At 44.6% G+C, this 22,191-nt stretch overlaps 1 pseudogene; it reads left to right on the top strand.

Moving 5' to 3' along the window:
* Positions 1 to 15,246: 15,246 nt before the first annotated feature.
* LOC123646958 lies at positions 15,247 to 15,878 on the top strand (annotated as a pseudogene).
* The last annotated feature ends 6,313 nt before the right edge of the window (positions 15,879 to 22,191 follow it).

Below are 22,191 nucleotides of genomic sequence, written 5' to 3' on the forward strand. Positions count from 1 at the left end.
GGGCTTAGAGCAGCCGGCTCCAAGGAAACGCTACGTAGGTGTTGGTTATTGCCATGAATTTACTGTTATTAAGTTTAGGACTATATATGTTCTTCTCTCACGACCTTCTGCTAGATGCATCCCGGTTTTAAATCGCCAGTTCAATCGCTGCCGACTTCCAAGACAAAACTCAATGTCAGAGAGGCCAGAAGAGCCTGCTGCTCTAATAAATCCTCTCTGTCGAATGCGGGGTGGGGAAGGTACAGCAGAGCCGGCAATTAGTGAGTTGAGGGAGCGGATGCCATTGATGCTTCTGGCCAAGGATGTTCGAGAAATATGGTTTTCACTTCACCACCCCGCAAAGCTAATAAATAACCCGCTGCGTACGATTCAGTATGACGATGGATGTGAATCTGCGCTGTGAGCTCTGAGGCCGTCTATGCCAAGGTGAGAGATGATTTGTAGCCCTTGGATCACCGAAGAGGCAAGAACTGGCTGAGCATGTTGGCTCTGCCGAAGACCGCTCCGTCCCGCCGGGGGCACCCGAGGTGAAGGCAGGGACGTGAGGAGGCTGCAAGGCTGCTTCCCCCCAGCCGCAGCCCAGCCCCAGCCACATCCACAAGGCTGTGATCTCCAGGACATCACAGAGCTGTGGTGTGACTCCCCACTTCACCTTCCAGAGAACAAAGCGCAAGACGCCCCTCCTGCCTCCCTAGCCCATGCTGCAGGGCAGGGCTGCAGCACCCCCAGGGCAGTGCGAAGCAGCCCTGCAGGGCAGGGATGGAGGGGAATCTCCTCTAGAACAATGGATTCTGCTCTACGATGCTTCTCTCTCTTGGTTGTCAACGGCTTGCTGGCCTTAGGACTCCTGTGCACAAGGAAGAGAAATGCACAGATTCATCTAGGTGCAGTTACTAGACTCCATGCATTCTGATGCAGCCTACACAGACTTTGCCTTGACCACAAAACACTCACACTAGGGGGAAAACCCAGGCACTGTCACCTGGGGTCCACTCTGCCTAATTAATCTGCCACCTTCTATACTGGCAAAAATGTGCATGTCTATTCCACACTCAAGCACTTATTACTGTGTTACCTGCACTTCTGCTTGACAAGCAGTGAGAGGTTCATAATAAACAGAAAGCATGTTCTGTGCCCGTAAGGACTTCATTTTGTTCATTCATTCACTCGTTCCATTTTTGAGCCGTCTATTATGTGCCAGGCACTGACGCAAACAGCTTGAAGTTAACAGAGGAGGAAAAAGTGCTCATACCTAAAGCGGCTGCAGAATAATCACAGACAGACATGGCATGTAGGCCAATCACGATTGCTGACACCCTGTGCAAGTTTAGCGACTTGAGCTCGTCGTTTGTTATACATGAGCTCAGGCACGTTAGAGCTAGAAGGAACCCGGGTCACCACCGAGTCAGGTGGGCCCCATCTGGTGACTGGCTGCATCAGAATCTCCTGCGGAGCTTCCTGAAAATACAGGTTCCTGGGCCTGAGAATCTGTATTTCTAAAGCTTCCCAGGAATTGTTGACTTGCATCAAGGTTTGGAAACCTCCAGTCCAAGTTTTTATTTAAGAGATGAGGAAACTGCAGTCAGGGAAGTAACGTGACTTGCCAAAGGTCCCCCAGCTCCCTAGAGACTGGGTTGGGGCCAGTCTGGATCAGTGGTGTCTAACCCTGGCCGCAGCCCAGCCTCCCTAAATCAGGATTTCTAGAAGAGGCCTGAGCAACTGGGATCTGTAAACACTCTGTGAGCTCCTAAAATTCTCATGTGTAGCTGTAATCAAAGACTCATCATGACCAAGTCTTCTGGTTCTTTTCATTCTTACATGCAGGACACCAGATTCTGGCTGCGAATTGGGGGTTTCGTGTCTGCTGTTTGAGAGGGCTGCTGCCAGCGGAGCTTCTCGTCAAGTCTGGCTGTTTCACAACAATGGCTCTCCCTCTCCTGAGAAATAGAGTCTTTGAAAAACCAGAAGTCCTCACCACCATACATTTTGGGGTCTAGTACGTTGCCTCTGTTTCTCGATGCAACTGAGAACACAGTACCTGGAAAGACACACATTGAAGAAAGAGCAAGATGTAAACACTATGTTCACTTCACAGCCTAGGATGCAAAAGGAAGTCACGTTTCTTATCATGTCTCTAAGCCCCGAGCTACCCAAGTTAGTAAAAAGGCAAGGCCTACTTCCAGAACGCCCTTCCAAAAACTATTCCACAAACCCTCAGGGTTTCATATGCAGTCCGAAGGGTAGTTCTGGCTACTCTCCCCACATGGCCACAGCTAGATGCACAAGCTTTCCTGCTTAGAGCACATCAGACTCCAAAGGGCCACCAATCTAAAGTTAGCAGGCCATCTCTGGATTCACTGCCATGAACAGGATTGTGATTCAACCGTGCGAAGCTTTAACAGCACTTGTAGGTAAGTGTCCTTTGGGGCAGTCTTCTTGAGACTAGGACAATATCACCTACACTGAAAACCCGTTGAGGCAGACAACCCCCTTACTGGATGGCTGCTGCAAGTATCTTAAGAAAATCCTTAGCAGCTGCGTCTCCAGGGTATACTATCTGCTCTCAGCCCCTCAAATTCACTCTTTAATGCCAAGCAGATTTGAACAGACCTTGAACCTGGACCTCCCGTGATGTGTGGTGGTCCAGTGACACTTTCACCATGTACAGACTTTAAGATCCTGAGCAAACTGCCAGTCTCTCCTTGAGATGCCTGTGCTCATTCTGCAGACGTGCCCAAACTCTCTCCATGACAAGGAACTTGCCTGGCATGTGTATCACTAAAGAGCCATTCCATTAACTTCTCTAGGACAAAACAAAGTAGTTAGAGATATAAAAATTAGGAAGAAAGAAGTAAAACATCACTATTTAAAAATTCTATAATGATACACCAGAAAGCTCAAGAACACTGACAGAAAAAGTTCCTCAAACAATAAGAATATTTAATAAGGTAGCAGGCTACAGAATTAATAAATAAACAATAACCAGTCGAAAGATATAATGAGGAAAAAAGGCCCCATTTATAATAAGAACCAGAGAGAAAAAAAGACAAAATAAATTTAACCCAAAAAGTTCAAGGTCTATAGGAAGAAAACGTAAACACAATTCTGAAGGAAAGAGAAGAAGACTTGAACAACAGAAAGACAAACTGTGTTGTGAGATAGCAATACCCTCTAGATGAATCCACAAATTTAACGTTATCTCAGTATAAATACTGATAAATTTTTTTATTTCCTGGAGCTAGATGGATGATGATTGGATAAGGTGATTCTAAAGTCCTCTGAGAAAAATGAAGTAGGAAAATTCTGAACTGCAAGGACAATGAGTGGTATTAGCATGACGAAGCCTCAAAGTTTTAAATTGTATGGCGCTAGTGTATAAATCATCAGACAGGCCAATGTAATAAAATAGAAAATCCAGAAACAGTCTCAAATACATAAAGGAATTTGACAGAAGTTTGGGATCTCAGTGGGAAAAAGATGGACTTTTCAATAAATGGTGTTATTACAACTAGACAGGCCATCTGGAAAACATCTGGAAGCCACACCTTATGCCATACACTGGGATAATTTTCAAATAGAACAAAAATTTAATTGTAATAACAAAAAAAAACTATCATAAAACATGGGACAATTCTTTTATAAGTTCAGAATGGGTTAAGACCCTTCTAAAAAGATTCAAAATTTGGATGTCATGAAAGATTGAAAAATTGTACACCATACAAATTAAAACATCTTCATGGATAAAACCAAACAGCCAAATGAAATATTATAAGCAAAGAGAAATGACAAATAAAAAAATATTTTCAACTCACACCTCATATATACAAAAAGCTCTTACAAATTGACAAGAAAAAGACCATTGGCCAAAACAGAAATAGGCCAACAATAGCCCACTGAAAGGAAATACAAATGTCCTACCTCTCTCATAATAAAAAAATGCAAATTAAAACCAGAGATAACCAATTTCCTACTTAGCAAATTGGAAAGAATCCAAAATTTAATAAGGTGGAAGTCTGTAACTTTTGGCTGGTGGGAGTATAAATTGATACAATCTGTTTGGAAGCAATTTGGCAAAATCTATTAACTCACAAAGGCATGTTCCCTTTCTCCTGATAATTCTATTTCCAGGAATTTATCCTACAGTTATTTTTTTATTAATAAATGTCCAAAATAACCTATCTATAAAGTTATTCATTGAAGTATTATATGCAATAGCAAAAGATTGGAATCAGCTTAGGTGTATGTCAATAAGACACCAATAAAATAAACTATGGTACAGCCACAAAATAGAATACTACACAGCCCAAAAAAGGAATGAGAAAACTTTCCAAGAACTGATATGAAATTGTTTCCAAGATACACTGTTAAGAGACTAAAGTAAGGCACAGAATAAAGTGTAGAGAAAACTGCTAGTTGTTTTCAAAAAGTTGGGAGAGGAAAGACTATATATTAATATATTCATATTTGTTTGTACCTGCTTTAAAAATATCTTTTGAAGGATACCCCCAAGAAATTAAATGGTATTAGATACCTGCCAGAGGAATAGAAACTGGGAAAATTGGAGACAGGTTTGTGAAGAAGCCATTTTACCATATCCATTTACAGTTTTCACTTTTGAATTATTCAAATAATTACCTATTTGTAAAAGTAAATGGTGGCCAGGAAGGGTGGCTCATGCCTGTAATCCCAGCACTTTGGGAGGCCAAAGTGGGAGGATCACTTGAATCCAGGAGTTTAAGACCAGCCTCAGCAACATAATGAGACCCCATCTCTACAAAAAATTTAAAAATTAGCCGGGTGTAGTGGCACATTCTTGCAGTTTTAGCTACTCGGGAGGCTGAGGCAGGAGGATTGCTTGAGCCCAGGTTTTTGAGGCTTCATGAGCTATGATAATGCCACTGCACTCCAGCCTGGGTGACAGAGTGAGACTCTGTCTCCAAAAACAAACAAAAAAAGTAATTTTTTTTATAATATTTTTAAAAGAATAAGTTGAACAAGGGAGATTAAATGTTATTTCCCTTGCTTAACACAAGTTATTAAGGCCACTCTTACAAAATATCTGGCCACAAACATAAATTAGGCTACTGTTGCTATGTTGCACAGGGGTCACTGGCATTTCACTCCCCAACCCATGAGGCGCCTGCTGCCAGGACAGGGACAAAGAACTGTCAGCTCACATTCTCTGCTTAGTAGCCCTGCCCCAACCATCCCTGAATTGGTTAAAAGATGCAAAACTAGACATCCAGGCCCAAGAAAATCTTTCTTTGGGAAACTAAAGCTGATTTCTAAAACCAACATAGTAAACTTTTAATGAATTTATACAAACTGAATATTTATTATAAAGATACAACTAAAGAATTTGCAACTATATTTTAAGATAAAAATTTATTTGGGAGCAAGAACACAAGTGTGCACGAACTCTTTCACTGGGTTCTCTATAATTTGTACTTTTTTCTTTTTTAGAGACAGGATTTCACTCTGTTGCCCAGGCTAGAGTGCAGTGGCACAATCCTAACTTACTGTAACCTCGAACTCCTAGACTCCAACAGATCCTCCTGTCTCAGCCTACCAACTAGCTGGGACTACGGGTGTGCCACCACACTCACCTAATTTTTTTTCATTGTTTTTTTTTTAGAGACAGGATCTCGCTATGTTCCCAGGCTTGTCTCAAACTCCTGGGCTCAAGCGATTCTCCCATCTCGGCCTCTCAAAGTGCTGGAATTATATGCATGAGCCGCGGTGCACAGCTGTCATAATTTGGATTATTAAACTGTGATTCTGGTATTCTATCGATACAGTTCTCCCAGAAGCAACATTTTATCTTTGTGAGTGCTTCACTACTTGCTAGCTTACTATCAGATACATTATGGTTAGTTCTTATATCTCAGATACCATAGACATATGCAAACTTATGAATTACTTTCCATGACAACTGTAACTATTTAAGCCATTGCAGCAGCAAAACATCTTGACTTGGGATGTCACTCTCTGAGTTAAAATGGGGAAGGGGAGGCATCTGTCTAGTCCTTTGTGGTTGTTCTCTGTTGATCTATCCTTCTCCCTAGACTTGTGCGCTAAGCAAGAGTGTGTTTGGAAAGGAGAATTTTCATCTCTCTTTCTTCTCTTCTCTCTCTCTCTCTCCCTCTCTCTCTCTCCTTCAGGTGCAGGGAGGGACACAAAGGAAGCAATCCTCCCCACCTGCCTGAAATCTCCTCCCTCCCAACTCCGTTGCACACTTTTGTTCTTGCCTGCCTAAGCCTTAAGCTTCATTCTTAAAACTGAAGAAAGTTGTCACCCCCTCAAGAAGCCTTCTCTGATTCCTCCCTACTGCACTGAGGGCCCATCGTTATTTCTTTGTCAGTTTTCTGTCCCTATCTTTTATCAAAGCACTAATCACACTGTATTATAATTGTCTTGCTGCAGGTCTGTGACTTAAACTGTAACCTCTTGGAGGACAGGGCTGTGCCTCAGTTATCTAAATCCTCAAAGACCAAAAACGTATCACCTGGCACACAGTAGGTGCTCAGCAAAGATCCGATAAATGAATGATGAGGTGGGAGAGAGGAAAGCTGACAAACCAGTGGTTAGGAGACGGCAGAGTTCAAGCCTTTCCTTCTGCCATCAGTTTGCCAACGCAGGAGGCTTATTCTGGAAGCCTAGGAAATGCCCAGGGAACACGGGCTGTCAGTGAGATTCTATCTCTGCTAGCGAATCTTTAAGTGGATCATTTTAACTTTCCATAGACAGTCGGGCATGGCCCGGACGAGAACAATTACACAGCCACGTTTCCCCATAAAGTACCTGAGACTTAGAAGCTGAACCCACAGGGGCTGAGGGAGCTCAGAGGTGAGCGAGAGAGGTGTGACTCATGGAGAAGGCCCTCTGGAAAGCTGAGGCTCACAGAAAGGAAGTCCAAGACCTGCTTTGTTGGAGAAGGCAGGGGAAGTGGGGATGGAGGTTAACAACAAGGTGGCTGGGACCAGCCCAGCACAAGGGTGGCAACGAGCCCCTCTCTTTCCCTACTACCTTTCTTCTCCTTTCTTCTACCGCTCCCCTGACATTACAGGGTGGAGCTAAAGGGGAAACATAAGGTTGAATAATAAAGCCCAAATTGTGAGAACATAGCCAGAAAGGAAGAGGAAGAGCCTGGGAGGGAGGAATCGTGTGAGCAAGGGTGGAGGATCCAGATCCCTCCTGACAGGCGCAGAAAGTGCATGGTGGGTAAGTGGGTGGCAGGAAGGTTGGACAAGCAGAGACAGGCGACCAAGGAAAAACACGGAGAGGTGGCCACAGGGAGCTGTGGTGCGCTCCTGAGTAAGGATATGACAGAAGCAATATTTTGATAAGACCAGTTTGACACTGACATGCAGTGTCACCAATTAGGAGGCCACTGGACTCAGCAAGGGGTCTCCACAAAGGCTGTGAGAATGGTGGGGGTAGAGAGTTAAAGCAAATTCCTCATTTCTAAGGAAGAAAATAATTGCCGCCTGAGGACAGATTGGACATAAGGTGTGAGGTGCAGGGAAGAGTCACGGTAGCAGATTCCAAGGTTTCTATAACCTTGACTGAAAGCCTGGAAGTCCCCCTGGTGGGAACCAGGTAGTTGAGGGGGAAGCTGGGATTCGGGGTGGGAAGCCGGTGAAAAAGACTCATTAATGAGATTAGTGAGGTTGGGGCGGGTGGTCGAGGAGAAGGCAGAATATCTGTACAAAGTTCCCTCGTGTGGCTCTTCACGTGGAGGAGGGAACCTCGCGTGGCTGTCCCCACATATGGTCCACCCCACGGACAACCCTGCAGCGTGAGTACAGCATGTTTTCACGTTTTAACTCAGTGACGACTTTTATATTACGTGATTTTTAATTCCATTGTATATAGACTCAGAAGAGGTTTAAAGGTTTACTGCTCCTTTTGTGCCCACTCTTTCCAGACTCATAGCGTCATTGAGTGTTATTAACATCACTGATTCACAAGATCTGAATGAGCCGATCTCAGCCCGCTCTTGCCCACAGTTTGCAGATGGGCCCGTTTTGACCTTTAATTATGTGTGTCTATGTGCCTCTCACTTCCCCCCCTGCTAGGACGTTGGCCTTTGATTGAATTCGATTTTGAATCAGGTGCTCAAACTTCATAGAAATCACATCTTTTCTTAGTGAGTGTTTCATTGAAGACCAGTGTTTTCAAGTTGCTTACTTGGAAGGAAAAAGCAGCTCAGGCTAGAAATATTCTTCCGGAAATACACTCCCTGTCCCGAACCAAGTCGACATGGAGAGGGAGTCCCTGGAAAGCCCTGGGCCCAGGAGGGGTGGGGCGACGGTGGAGGCTATTTTTAGGCTGTGATGTGGTCTTTTGAGGGCCGCTGGCATCAGGAGGCAAAGGAGGGCCACTCCCTGGACAGAGTCCTCGGCCCACGTTCCAAGAGCTGCTGGCTGATGAACGGCTATTTTCTGCAAGGAAAAATGCACCGTTCAGATGAATGGTGGGTCTGTCTGGGGACTTGCTGGAAAAAGTCTTGGTGTATTTCAAACAAAATCCTGACTCAGAGACTAGAGAGCTTCATTGGCAGGTGTACCGGGTCTCCTCCCTTCCCCATGCCCCACTGTCCTCCTTTCCTGTCCCCTGTGCCTTCCTTCGTCTTTGCCTTCCCTTGGGCCCTTCTGTTTCCCACCAGGACCATGGCCTGGGCAGGGAGGGAAGGGGGCACATGCGTGGGCTCCACGTGACTCCTCTCAGTGGGTAGCAGGAGCTGCTGCAGCCCACGGGACACAGGATCCCTGCCTGGACAATCTTTCCGTGGCTAAGGAACAGGCAGGACCTGGTTTCCTGGCATTCATTCCCGTTGTACCCTGCTGTACTTCCCACATCACATCCTAGTTTTTTCAAATAGAAAATAGTATCATGTCAGTATAATATATGTGTAAGACAAAAGAACCCTGGAACCAGGGTGATTGGTTTAAACAAAACTAAATTTATGTCAAGCCACCAAATTTGGGATTTAGAAGTCTATATACTTCCCTGCTTAAAATATGGCCTGACTCAATCTCAGCATTGGACTGAAAATGAACATAGAGACTATTAGCTGGCCCATCTGTTAGGATGGAAGAGTTTGGATAGCCAGGCTGATATTGGTGGAGTTATTTTTGATAACTCCCCAGGTATAACAAGAAACATGGGTGAGCCTGAGGAAGCCTGAGGATGTCTGAGGTCCTGACCCCGGGTACAGCCATCTCTCAAAGAAGCAGCTAAGGGTCTTTTTGGCAAAAGTGGTAGGCAGCCAGTAGCCTAGCCTATAGAGCGTGTCTATTATGAGACTTGCCTCAAAAATATCTCAGCATTTATGCATGTCTCCCTGATGAAACCTTGTTTGGTTTTGCATGTTTGTATTATTAACATATAAGTGAAGTCATTGAGTTTATGTTCATTAGTGAATTGCTTGTTTCATCAAACATTGTTGCTGAGATATTATCTTCCAGGTTAATGCATGAGCTGTAATTCCTTTATTTTTCACTGTATATAGCACCATCTATATATATTCATTTTCTCCTGGGTGGACATTTGTGTTGTGTCCAGGTTTGGTTTTTTTCTTTGTAATTAGCAACAATTCTGCTATGAAATTCTCATGCATAGCTCCTGATGCTCGTTTGGGAGTGTTTGTCTAGGGGGTAATAGTGGAATTTCTAGGCCATGTGGTATTTTGCAGCTTTAGCTTTTCTAGATAATGCCAATTTTTCCCCCAAAGCAATTGCACTAATTTACACTTCCACTAGTAATATTTTGCTCCACACCTGTGGTATTGTCTGAATTATTAATTTTTACCGGTTGGGTGATATAAAATAGTATCTCCTCTTTGTTTTCATTTGTATTCTCCCAATTAATAATGAAGTTGAGCATTTTTTCCTATGTTATTATCCATTTGTGTTTGTTCCTGTTCCTATAATGTTCCTGTTCACATTTTTCTTCTTTATTTGTATATTGTGTGCTCTATCTTTTGCTTAGTGCTTTTTAGGAGTTATTTACATATTCTGGGTCATAATCCTTTTTGTTTATATGTGTTACAAATATCTTCTTCCTGTTTGGAGCTTTTACTTTCACTCTTTTCATAGGGTCTTATGGTAGTTCTTAATTTTATCGGTCTTTTCCTTGATATCTTGCACTTTGGTGTCATGTTTAAGAAATCCTTCCTTACCATGAAGTCTTAAAGATGTTCTATGTTTTGTTCAAAAGGCTTAAAGTTTTGCCTTTTACTTTTGAGCCCTTAATTGGTCTAGAATTGATTTTTGTACGTGGCGTGGTACAGGGTTCCAATTTCATTTATTTCTCATGTGGATAATTATTGAAAAGTCTAGCACTTTCCCACTTTATTTAATGTCATTTTTGCCATCTATCAAGTCTCCAGATGTGCTTAGTCTGGGCTCTCTATTTTGTTCCAGTGGTCTTTTTGTCTATCCCTGCACTAATATCCCACTGTCTTAATTACTATTGCTTTAATAATGAGACTTAATAGCTATTAAGCAAATCCCTCCATTCTGTCTTTTTTTTCTTCTAGACTGTGTTGGCTATTCTTGGACCTTTGCGCTTCTACATTAATATTAGAATCAGCGTGCCAACTTCCATGAAAAACTATGTTGGTATTTTTATTGGAAATGCTTTAAGTCTAGCACTCAAATTTAGAAAAATGGGCATAATTTCCAAGACTGTGTATTCTCCATTTATTTATGTCCTCTTTAAGGCCTTTCAATAAAGTTAGACAAGTTTATCTATATAGATTTTATACATTTTTATTAGATTTATTCCTAAGTACCTTCGATTTTTATTGCTATTATAAATGACAGCTTTATCTAATTAAATTTTTGAAATGTTATTGGTGTATAAAATGCAATTGACTTGTTTATATTAGATTTATAATTGACAATTTTGCTAAACTTTCTTATTAATTCTAACAAATTATCTGTGATTCTATGCAAACAATCATCATCTATGAATAATGACAGTTTTGTGTCTTCCTTTCTAATCTTTGTGTCTTATACACTTTTTCTTTTTTCTTTATTGTACTGGCTAGGAAGTGGTGAAAGCAGGAATCCTTGTCTTGTTCCTGTTTTTTCTATTCCATCATTATGTATAGTGTTTGGTGTAAGTTATTTTTTGTATATTGATATCCTGTAAAAGGTTCAGAAAGTTCCTTCTATTCCTGGTTTGCTAAGAGTCTTTATCATAAGTTGATGTTGTATTTTGTCAAACAGTTTTCTGCTTTTATTGAGAGAATATCATGTGGATTTTCTCATTTGACCCGTGAATGTGGTAAGTTATATCAGTAGATTTCAAGTGTTGAATCAGTCTTCCATTTCTGGGATAAGCTTTGCTCCAACTTAGTCATGATCAGTTGTCTTTTTAAATAATATATTGTAGCCGGGCATGGTGGTTCACGCCTGTAATCCTAGCACTCTGGGAGGCCGAGGCGGGAGGATGGCTCGAGGTCAGGAGTTCAAGACCAGCCTGAGCAAGAGCGAGACCCCGTCTCTACTAAAAAAAAACAGAAAGAAATGATCTGGACAGCTAAAAATACATGCAGAAAAAATTAGCCGGGCATGGTGGCACATGCCTACAGTCCCAGCTACTCAGGAGGCTAAGGCAGAAGGATTGCTTGAGCCCAAGAGTTTGAGGTTGCTGTGAGCTAGGCTGACACCACGGCCCTCTAGCCTGGGCAACAGAGCGAGATTCTGTCTCAAATAATAATAATAATAATAATACATTGTTTGCTAGGTTTGCTAATATTTTGTTTACGATGCTTGCATCCACGTTATTGAGTGATAACAGCGTATAATTTTCCTTTCTCATATTGCTCTCATCTGCTTTTGTTATGAAGATTTTTTACTAGCTTCATTAACTGAGTTGGGAAGCATTCCCTCTTTTTCTGTTCTCTGTGTTTGTGTGATTTAGTAAACTATTTCTCGAAGTCTGATGAAAGCTGCTTACAAAACTATCTAGGCTGGGAATTTCTTAATGGGAAGGTTATTTACTACTAATTCACTTTATTTAATGATTATGGAACTATTCAAATTTTCTTTTAATTTTAAATTGGTTTTATAAGTTAAATTTTCCATTACTTTGTCTATTTCACCTGTTTCTGTTTTATTGGCATAAATTTGTTCATAGTAGTCTCTAATGATTGTTGTAATCTCTGCTGCATCTGCTACATGTTGCTTTTTCTATTCCTAATATTGACTATTTCTGTCTTTTCTCTTTTTGTCATTAAAGAAAGAAAATGTCAAAATACAATTATTAGGTTAGATACAAAACTGGTTAATGTGCTGCTAAAAATAAAACCATAACCTTTGGTGGTCTTTCCTACCATATAGAATTTGTTTGCATCTCTACAGCAAAAATCTAAAAGTTAACATGTAATTTTACAGATTCTGGGCCTTTAACAAAGAGTAGAAAGTTAAGTCAAAAAAAGATACGTTCCTTTAGATAATTAAAGAACCCTTAGGGTGTTAAAATGTTCCAATATGACGTTGAAAGGACACACACCCTTCCTTTTGCCTTATTTCCAAATTTGAGAAAATTTTTCTTAGCAGAACAGATCCCCGTCTACTGCAATCAACCATGGCAGCAATGGTGCCACATGACTCTGTCCCTGGCCACAGCCTAGGTCACAACTGACCCAACCTGGGCTGCTCAGCTTCTCCACTGGCTACTGGATGTCGGGCATCCTCAAGGCTCCTCCTTGAACAAGGGAGCAAAGTCTGCCATTTTGTGGCAGCCACGTTTGTCCATATTTATGCCTAAGAGGTAAAAGCTGGTCTACAGAGAAAAAGAAGCATGAATCAAACATGAAGAAAGAAGTAAAGAGTCCAGGTGACCCCAAGTGGGAGGGAGAGAAAAGTGAGGATAACATACCAACTACATTCTTGAAGCCTTTCTACCCACTTCCTGGTTCCAGGCCTTCATGAAGGTCAGGCTGTAGCTCTTGGCTTTGGCCTCTATGAGATACACCTGTATTCTACTAATAAATTCCCACTGGTGTTTTAAAGAAGCTAAGTGAGTTTTAAAAAACAAACAAACAAACAAACAGGAATAAGCCATGATTTAAAAACTCAGAGAATCAAGAAAGAAAACAATGAGAGGCATTGTCCAATCAACAAAGTTCCACAGATCCAGGTGCAAGACCTGCTTTCTATGTCTAGAAACATCAGTTCCTATGTGTTTCCTGTTAAGCCAGGGTGAGGCTACTCTGGTATGAAGGGACATGCCGCAGTAGACAGTTAGGACTTATCGTGAGCCCAGAGCTGCCCTGGGCGAAGCTCATGAGCTCATTTACACAGCACACGTGGAAGATCCAGGAACACAGTCGCAGCTCCTCCTTCAGGTGGGGTACAGCTGACGTCTAACAGCCTGTTGCCTGTATGGGTATGAAGCAAGACACAACAAAACCTCCACAGCTCTTAATTTCATTTACCAGGTCAATACCAAGGGGTGCAATTATGAAATTAAAATACATTTGAGTATACAAAACTGGGTATTTTCACATTTAGATTGAATATTTTAAAAAAATGTTCATGTTTCCAAGCCAATACTAAATAGTAGGACGTGTCTAGAAAGACCCACACAAAAGGGAAAGAGACCTGCGGGGAGGAGGTGGTGACAGAATGGGAGGTGGCAGGTCGGGGTGGGGTCCTTTCCGGAGAGATGAGATGAGGCCACGTTATATTGAACCTGGTTATCTATGGCAAATACGGTAAAGCCAGGTTTTACCAATTGTTTGCCCTGTATACATCTTTTTTAAATGATCCTGTCACATGTGACAGCAAATAAGAAACAAGAAAGGGGCTTTTATGAAAAAGCTTTTCAGAATGTGTGAAATAACAAAGGGTCTAGTTTTCCATCTCAGCTCTTTTGTGCAATCACATCAAATAGAAACTCAGCAGGCCGGAGGGCCACTGCTGCTTCTAATTAAGGCCCCAAGGTAAGGCAGCACATTAGGGGGCATCCTCCCAGCAAAACATAAATTCTACCTCTGTCTTTAGCAGCGGAAGGCTGATTTGGGCTCAGTATGCTGTGTTTGTTCTCAGCTTGCATTCAAAGTGGCAGGCCGCACCTGCCTTCCAGACACCCGACAGGCAAGTTTATTCTGACACTGATTCTCTTGTTCAAACAACTCAAAGCGTGGCCAACAGATGTTAAATAGGGGAGGAAAGAGAAGCAAGTCCAGTTCGTGTGTACTTTTGTGTGCATGTGCGTGTGTGTGTGTGTGTGTGCACGCGCTTGGATGAGAGATGTTGTATATAAAAGCAGTTACTATTTCTTTCTTGTTCAAAAATGAGACCCCCCCCCAATCCATCACACAGGTGTCAACTCTGAAACTGTGGGTGCTGGTAGAGAGCCCTAAGCCTGCCGTCTGTCTCCATAACAGTGGTTCTCCAACCTGCACGATGTTAGAATCACCTGGCGGGCTTGTTACAACGCAGACTTACCAGCCAGGCCCGCAGAGTTTCTGTTTCAGGAGGGCTGGGGCAGAGTCCAAGATTTCACATTTCTGACAATTGACCAGGTGACATTGATGCAGCTAGTTCAGGGACACAGCTCTAGGACGGTAAAGAGATAGACAAAAGGCAAAGAAACGCCAGCGGGGCCTCCGACCCAGTCTTTTTGATTTTTGGAGACACAGCTGGTAGACAAGAAAGAGACAGCTGTGTTTGGATAGGAGCAGGCATGTGAAAGGCCAGGCCGAGAGCAGGCACAGGGGAGTTCTAAAAGCGATCTCGCAAAGTATGGAACAGCGCATCAAGAGGAGTGGGATTCCCGTTTCCCTGCCGGGCTTCCTAAACCTCGGTCAAGGCTCTGGGTGGGGCCCTAGCTCTTCAAGCTGTGGGTGTCTGACACCCTTGCTCCTCACTGCTCCTCCCTCCCCCATATGCCCCTGTGCAGGAAAACCAGGCTGGTGCAGAAGGAGGGCTGAGAGTCAGCACATTCTGAATTTTGTTGTTTTAGGCCTGAGCTGCAGGGCGCTGTCTGCATCCAACCCCGTTCCCAGCCAAGCATCCCTCATACCCAGTTAATCCTACCAGAGGAGGGTCATTTTGTTAATTATGGGGGACGAGGGGATCTTTCAAACAGAGGGAAACATGAATACAGTATTCAGTTTTTGTGTGTTTTCCTCCTCGCAGACACCACCTTTCCACCTAGTTCTCAGTGAGATCGTACGGGCTGTGCTAATGAAATAGCCATGGCTGCTGCTCTTATCATGCTAGTATGAGTCATGGGCAGGACCAACTACATAGCTGTCAAGGCTCAGAGCAAAATGACAACACAGGACTCCTTGTTCAAGAAGTATTAAGCTCTTTCTCTTCTGGCCTCAGACGCTTTGGGAACCAAAGTTATGGCACAGACGTGGCCAAGTCCGAGAACCACACCACCCACAACCAGTTCCAAACATGGCCCAGAAATAGCCTCAAGAAACCCCAATTGCAAAGATATGAATCTGTTAAAGAGGTGGACTCCAAGTTCCTGGGGAACATGCACTTTGGCAAGAAGCGCAACAAAATGGGCCTGAGAAGATACAGGCCAACAATGCCAAGGCCACTAGCACACATGCTGAAGCCATCAAGGCCCTTGCAAATAAAGCCGAAGGGAGTTAGGCCCAGGATCCCAAAGGGCGCCAGCCACAAGCTCAGTCAACTTGCCTCCATCGCCCACTGCAGGCTGGGGAAGCGTGCTAGTGCCCGCATTGCCAAGGGTTTCAGGCTCTGCCAGCCAAAGCCCAGGGCCAAGGCTCAAACCAAGGCCCAGCCCATGGCTTCAGCCTTGGCAGCAGCTAGGATTTCAGTTCTGGCTCCAGCTCAGTTCCCAGAGGTGCCCAGGCCCCCACAAAGGCTCTGGAGTAGAGGCCTCTGTCTGCCAACGTGAGGACAAAGGACTGGTGTGAACCTGAGCTGCTGGCTGCACGGGGCCAGTGTGCTCCTGTGCTATTTGCACCAATGAACCTGAGGCAGGATCAAAAATAAAAAGTGTTAAGAATTTCAGGATGGCCAAGAGCAGAGCATTAAATGGAGCACGGGGTTCTTCCGTGTACGGGCCCTGTGTGACTTCACTGGTCACATGCCTGTGGGACCACCCATGGAACCCTAAGCATCCAAGTGGGAAGCTCTGGGCTCTCCCTCAGCCGGGCTGCTGCCCTCGCTGGGCTGGAGGGAGCCTCCCCATCACTGGCCCTCGAGGGCCGTGGGAAGGGGACTGAAGCCAGACAGACAGGAAATGCAGTCCCCGATGTCACAGAGCTCTCTGCGGCCCTGGGGAGACAGAGAGACACCAATTGCTGAAAAACAGATCCTCGTAACAACTTCACATGGATGAGATGACGTGGCTGGCCGGCTGTACATCTAACCCTGCTTGCGGGCACTTTTCCGGGGAGGTTATCCAGGAAAAGTAAACACAGGAGACCCTTCACCATCAAGGGCAGGGTCGGTGACACGGACGTAGGGAGGCTCAGGAAACTTCTGTATGTTCGCTGCATTTTGTGCTCAGTTTCTGGAGGCCTCTGACAATATTCAGAATTCTGTGTACAGATCAGGGACCTCTAGGTCTCTCTCAGCTCCATGAACACGTGTGCAGTCTTCTTCATGACAAAGTTCCAGGTATCCATTGCATTACAAACTATCCTAAACCTCAGTGGCTTAAAACAGCCACCATATTACTATATCTCACAATTTTGTGGGTTAGGAATTCAGACAGGGCTGAGCTGTCCAATTTTCCTGTCCACATGGTACCAGCGAAAGTCATTTGACAGTGGATGGGCTGATCTGCAGAGCCCAAGGTGGCCTCACTCACATGTCATGCCCCTCAATGGGGATGGCTGGGAGGCTGAGTTCAGCTGGCACCGTCCTCTGGAGCCCCTACGTGTGGACTTTCAAGCATGGGGAACTCAAAGTAGTGAATTTCTCACATGGCAGCTCAGGGGTCCCAGCAAGGATTCCAAGGAACCCATCAAGAGTTTGACACCCAGCTGCGGAAATCCCAGAATGTTACTTCCACTGCATTTCACTAGTCAAGAAAAAGGCCAGAGAAGATCCAAGCAAAGAAAAACTGATGCTACCTCTCAATGGTAGGAGTAGCAAAAGATGTGTGGTCATTATTGATTCATTAAGAATTTGGTTTAGGCCCCGGACGTGGTGGCTCACGCCTATAATCCTAGCACTCTGGGAGGCCGAGGCAGGAGGATCACTTGAGGTCAGGAGTTCAAGACCAGCCTGAGCAACAGCGAGACCCCGTCTCTACTAAAAATAGAAAGAAATTATATGGACAACTAAAAATATATATAGAAAAAATTAGCCAGGCAGGGTGATGCATGCCTGTAGTCCCAGCTACTTGGGAGGCTGAGGCAGGAGGATCGCTTGAACCCAGGAGTTTGAGGTTGCTGTGAGCTAGGCTGATGCCACGGCACTCTAGCCCCAGCAACAGAGCGAGACTCTGTATGAAAAAAAAAAAAAAAAAAAAGAATTTGGTTTATAGAAGAAAGAAGACAAGGAAGGCAATCAGCATACCTAAAGTCAAAGAAAAAGCCTAGACTCAACATAAAAACATTAGGAAATACATGTATATTTCATGTTTTAAAATAAAATATTTAAAATATATATGTCCCATTTTTATACAGATTCCTCTACTTTTTTTCCCCTTATTTTGACCTATTACTTCACTGGATTGTATGGAATAAGAATCTCTCTGTTGTAAGGTTTTTTAAAAAATTCAAGAATTTAGATACATGACAACTCCTTGTCTACCCTTAAGGGTTCAAAGCACAAAATGTTTTGCTAATTCAGTACCAAAATAAAAATAAAAATGGGTGCCCACTCTTTACTGTGCCAGGGCTTCCTGTGACAGTCCCTGTGATTTTTATTTTGTAGCTACAATTCCTGGTGCTAAATTGCTTTTGTCGTAGGCCATTTTCACCTCTCCACTCCACTGTCATGTCAGCCAGCCGATCCTGCCATTTTCCAGGGCACCTCAACCCCACTCTTCTCCAACACAGACGCTCTTTCTCTGCCTGCTTCTAACCTGCTTCTTTTTTTTCTTTTTTTTTTTTTTTTTTGAGACAGAGTCTCGCTCTGTTGCCTGGGCTAGAGTGAGTGCCGTGGCATCAGCCTAGCTCACAGCAACCTCAGACTCCTGGGCTTAAGCGATCCTACTGCCTCAGCCTCCCAAGTAGCTGGGACTGCAGGCATGCACCACCATGCCCAGCTAAATTTTTCTATATATTTTTCGTTGTCCAGATAATTTCTTTCTATTTTTTTAGTAGAGACGGGGTCTCTCTCTCTTGCTCAGGCTGGTCTCGAACTCCTGAGCTCAAACAATCCTTCCACCTTGGCCTCCCAAGTGCTAGGATTACAGGCGTGAGCCACCGCGCCCGGCCCTAACCTGCTTCTAACAAACGCTCCTCCCTCCATAATTTCAAGGAAAACTAGGTTTTCCTTACTGAGATGTTGAAATGCCCACGATCTGCCAACCCCTCTCATGAAGCCATTATTGCTCAGGATCCTGAGTTTCTGGAACGATTCAACCCCAGATACCATCACACCCTCATCTCCTACAGACTCTGTCAAGGGCCCATCACACCCTGCGCCTCTGGGATCCTGGCATCCTTTGTTGCCATGGGAACCATCTCTGGGCTTCCACACAGCCTTCCTCATGCCCAGGGTGCCTTCTCCAATAGTCTCTGGCAAAACAGAACCTAGGCTTTTGACTATCCTTCCCCACTAAGCCTTCCCCAGTTAACCTCACCCACAGCTGTCCTTTGCTCACTAATAATCCCAGCACTTCTGCCTGCTCTCCACGCTGTCTCTGTCCCAAATCCCTTGGGTCACATTAGGACCACCTCTAGCTTACCACACCTGTGTGTCCTGCCATTTCCCCTACACTGCAGACCCTCTGAGAGCAGAGGCCATGGTCAATGTTTTTTTTTCCCTCCTACAGCATAGAAAACAGGACTGGGTTTCACAACGTATGCTCCAAAGACGACATGGACAATGTATATAACCTGAGCTTTTGTACCCCCATGATGACCTGAAATAAAAAAAAAAAAAAAAGTACATAAAGTGTGCCAGGTGGTGAACTAGGCACTTTATAATACGTTAACTCATTTCATTCTCACCCTGTGCCACTATTACTGCCTCTCAAGTCTAATTTTAACAAAGTTCCACCAAGAGGAAAGAATGTGGATGTCCCACATAGTTCATTATAACGAGATTTCGCATCTGGCGCCAACGCAGCTTAGAGTGCGGAAGAGAGGCATGCATGCCATCAGGTGGGGTCTGTGGCAAGGATTTGCCGGCAGGTGAGCTCGAGTTTGCTCGGCTCAGACTCCAGGCGCAGCGAGAGGACCAGGCCACCTCTCCCCGGGAGCCAGCCGTTTGGGAGTGAGGGACCGTGTAGGAGTTGTGAGGAATGAAGCTACGGAAGGGAGGGGTGGGTCCCAAATCCCACACCCTCAAGGGAGTCAGACTTCAATTGTTTTGTGATATATTTCACAAAAATTGGAACCAGTCAAGAAAAGAACAAGCCACAGAAATTTTTTCTTGGCTCCTGCCAGGCAACTGCGCCCCAAACCATGATCTTAAAATCTGTTTGCTATTGAACAGGCGATTGGAAGACCAAAGGGCGCTGACACGTCTAGGGGCACAAGGGCTCGGCTGCCAAGCTGGAGGGCTGGGAGCGTTTGCCAGCAGCCTGCGCTGGGACACTCTGTCCCTGCCCAAATCCACTGCAGTAATTAGCTTTGCTCATTAGTTTCAAGTAAATAATCTCCTCGTCGCAGCTGGGATCCTTTATCAGAGCAGCGGACATTGGGGGTTTGCAGCAGCAACAGGATTTTTTCCCCTGGAATTCCCTGGAACACTAAGTCATGACCCAGAGATCCGAATGAGGCAAGGAAACTTCCAACAATATCTAAAAATTCCCAGGAACAGCTCTGCCTAAACAGTGGAAGAGTTAGATATTAAAAACAAAAGGGTGAATGGCCGGGTGCGGTGGCTCACGCCTGTAATCCTAGCTCTGGGAGGCCGAGGCGGGTGGATCGCTCGAGGTCAGGAGTTCGAGACCAGCCTGAGCAAGAGTGAGACCCCGTCTCTACCAAAAATAGAAAGAAATTATCTGGCCAACTAAAAATATATATACAAAAAAATTAGCCAGGCATGGTGGCACATGCCTGTAGTCCCAGCTACTCGGGAGGCTGAGGCAGTAGGATCGCTTAAGCCCAGGAGTCTGAGGTTGCTGTGAGCTAGGCTGATGCCACGGCACTCACTCTAGCCCGGGCAACAAAGTGAGACTCTGTCTCAAAAAAAAAAAAAAAAGAAAAGAAAAACAACTACTACCATCCACCCTTGGAATGGATATTGATGTTTTCTTCAACTCAATTTAACTGTTTGGATCGTCAAAATGCACAATATCTGTTAAGTGCAGATACTAAGGTGGTCCCCGCCCTGAAAGAGCACTGGTTCCAAGTAGGGAAGAATGACAAGTAAACTGGTGATAAACACACCGATGGCATCCTTGCGCTAAAATGCACTCTGAGAGCAAAACACACAAAGAAAGGGTGCTCGCCCAGCCTGGGGCTTCAGGGAAAGCTTCCTGGAGGAAGATGAGGAGCCTCAGCCAGGAGCACTTCTGCAAGAAGGTTTGTAGTGAGTAGGTGCGGGGTGGACCCTGAGGCTTTTAAAACAATTGGCAAAATACATGTCCTCCTCCTTTTTGTCCCTTGGTGTTGTATCATTATGCCCATTTCAAAGAAGGAGAAAGTGAGGAGAGAGACTTGGCTCTGGCCCTGGATGACCTCTGGGGTTGGGACTGAGGGGACAGTGCTGGCATGGAGGAGCAGGACCCCTGCCAGCTTCAGGAAGTGCCCCATAGTGGCAGACATCCCATCCCTGCCCTCCCCACCCCACCCCCAAGGACTGCAGGCGCGTCTGCAGTGCCCTTTGTCATTGCCAAGAGGGTGCCCAAGCTGCTGATGGCCTCCAAGCCTGCCTGGGCCAGAGCACAACACCAAATGCCATTCTCCTTTCAGGCAGCACCTGGCTGTGGGGTGTAACATAGGGCTGCCCAACAGAAGAAAGGAGACGTGGGTAGTTCAAGGGCAAAAGGGATGTGTCTTCTGGTCAATTGATCGGCAATTACAAGATGGGGTGAAAAATAAGACATAAAGGTAAATAATTGGATGGCAGCTAAGAGCGCAGGCTTTGGAATCAAAACAATTCTGGGTCTCAGTCCCAGCCCTGCTGCTTCCTGTCTGCATGGCAACATTCCTTGGCCACCCTGAACCTCAGTTTCCTCATCTGTAAAGTGAGTGTAACAATATTAATAGCACTTACCGCAGGGGGTCATTATGAGAATTAAATGTGGTAACATGTAGAAACGCTGCATGCAGTGTCTCACACACAGGCGCTTTCAATAAATATTAGCCATTGGTTTTTTCCTGTCCATTTACCTCTCCCATATGGATGCATAAAACACCCAAATCCACCAAGGTTTTTACCTGAATAATCTGTATAATTGTCTTCATTTGATCATTTGGGGATAGCCAATGAGTTTTTTCCCTAGTAGTTTTGGTTTTTTTTAACCAGAAAATGAAAATACATAAAGAAGGATTCCTAGGGAGGGCAGATCAGAGCTACAGCCAAACAATGGTGACCAGCAGGAAGTGGGTTCTCATGTCCTTTTGGGCACAAGCGGCTTATTTAATGGAACGTGGGCTTATTGGCACCTAGCCCATGCTCACGGGCACAGTTAGTGATGTGTGTTGTCCCAGAATGGATAATCTCTTTGGACAGCCGGCTGCACCGCAGCATCCCGAGTCCTGGGGGTGAGCTGAACTAGAGATGAGACCATTGCCATTTGTTCATTTGGATGGATTCGTGTCACTTGTACTTTGATTAGCAGCTCCTACATTCAAGACACTGTTGAGAGACCACTGTCCTAGCCAGGGACAATAGAGGCAGAGTCACTGGAGTGGGCTGCCCCTTGATTATGAAATATACACTCTCCATCCACAGTTGTGACCACAATCAGAAAACTACACTTATCACAGCTGGGTAATAGCTCAGCCTTTAAAGGGTGCATTCATCTCCGACCCGCCATGAGAGAGACAATAGAGGATCTTTATCCCCATCCTACCGAGAAGGAAACGTCACACTTGGACAACACCCTTCA

Source organism: Lemur catta, chromosome 11 (genome assembly GCF_020740605.2).
Source record: "Lemur catta isolate mLemCat1 chromosome 11, mLemCat1.pri, whole genome shotgun sequence".
Classification (NCBI taxonomy): Eukaryota; Metazoa; Chordata; class Mammalia; order Primates; family Lemuridae; genus Lemur; species Lemur catta.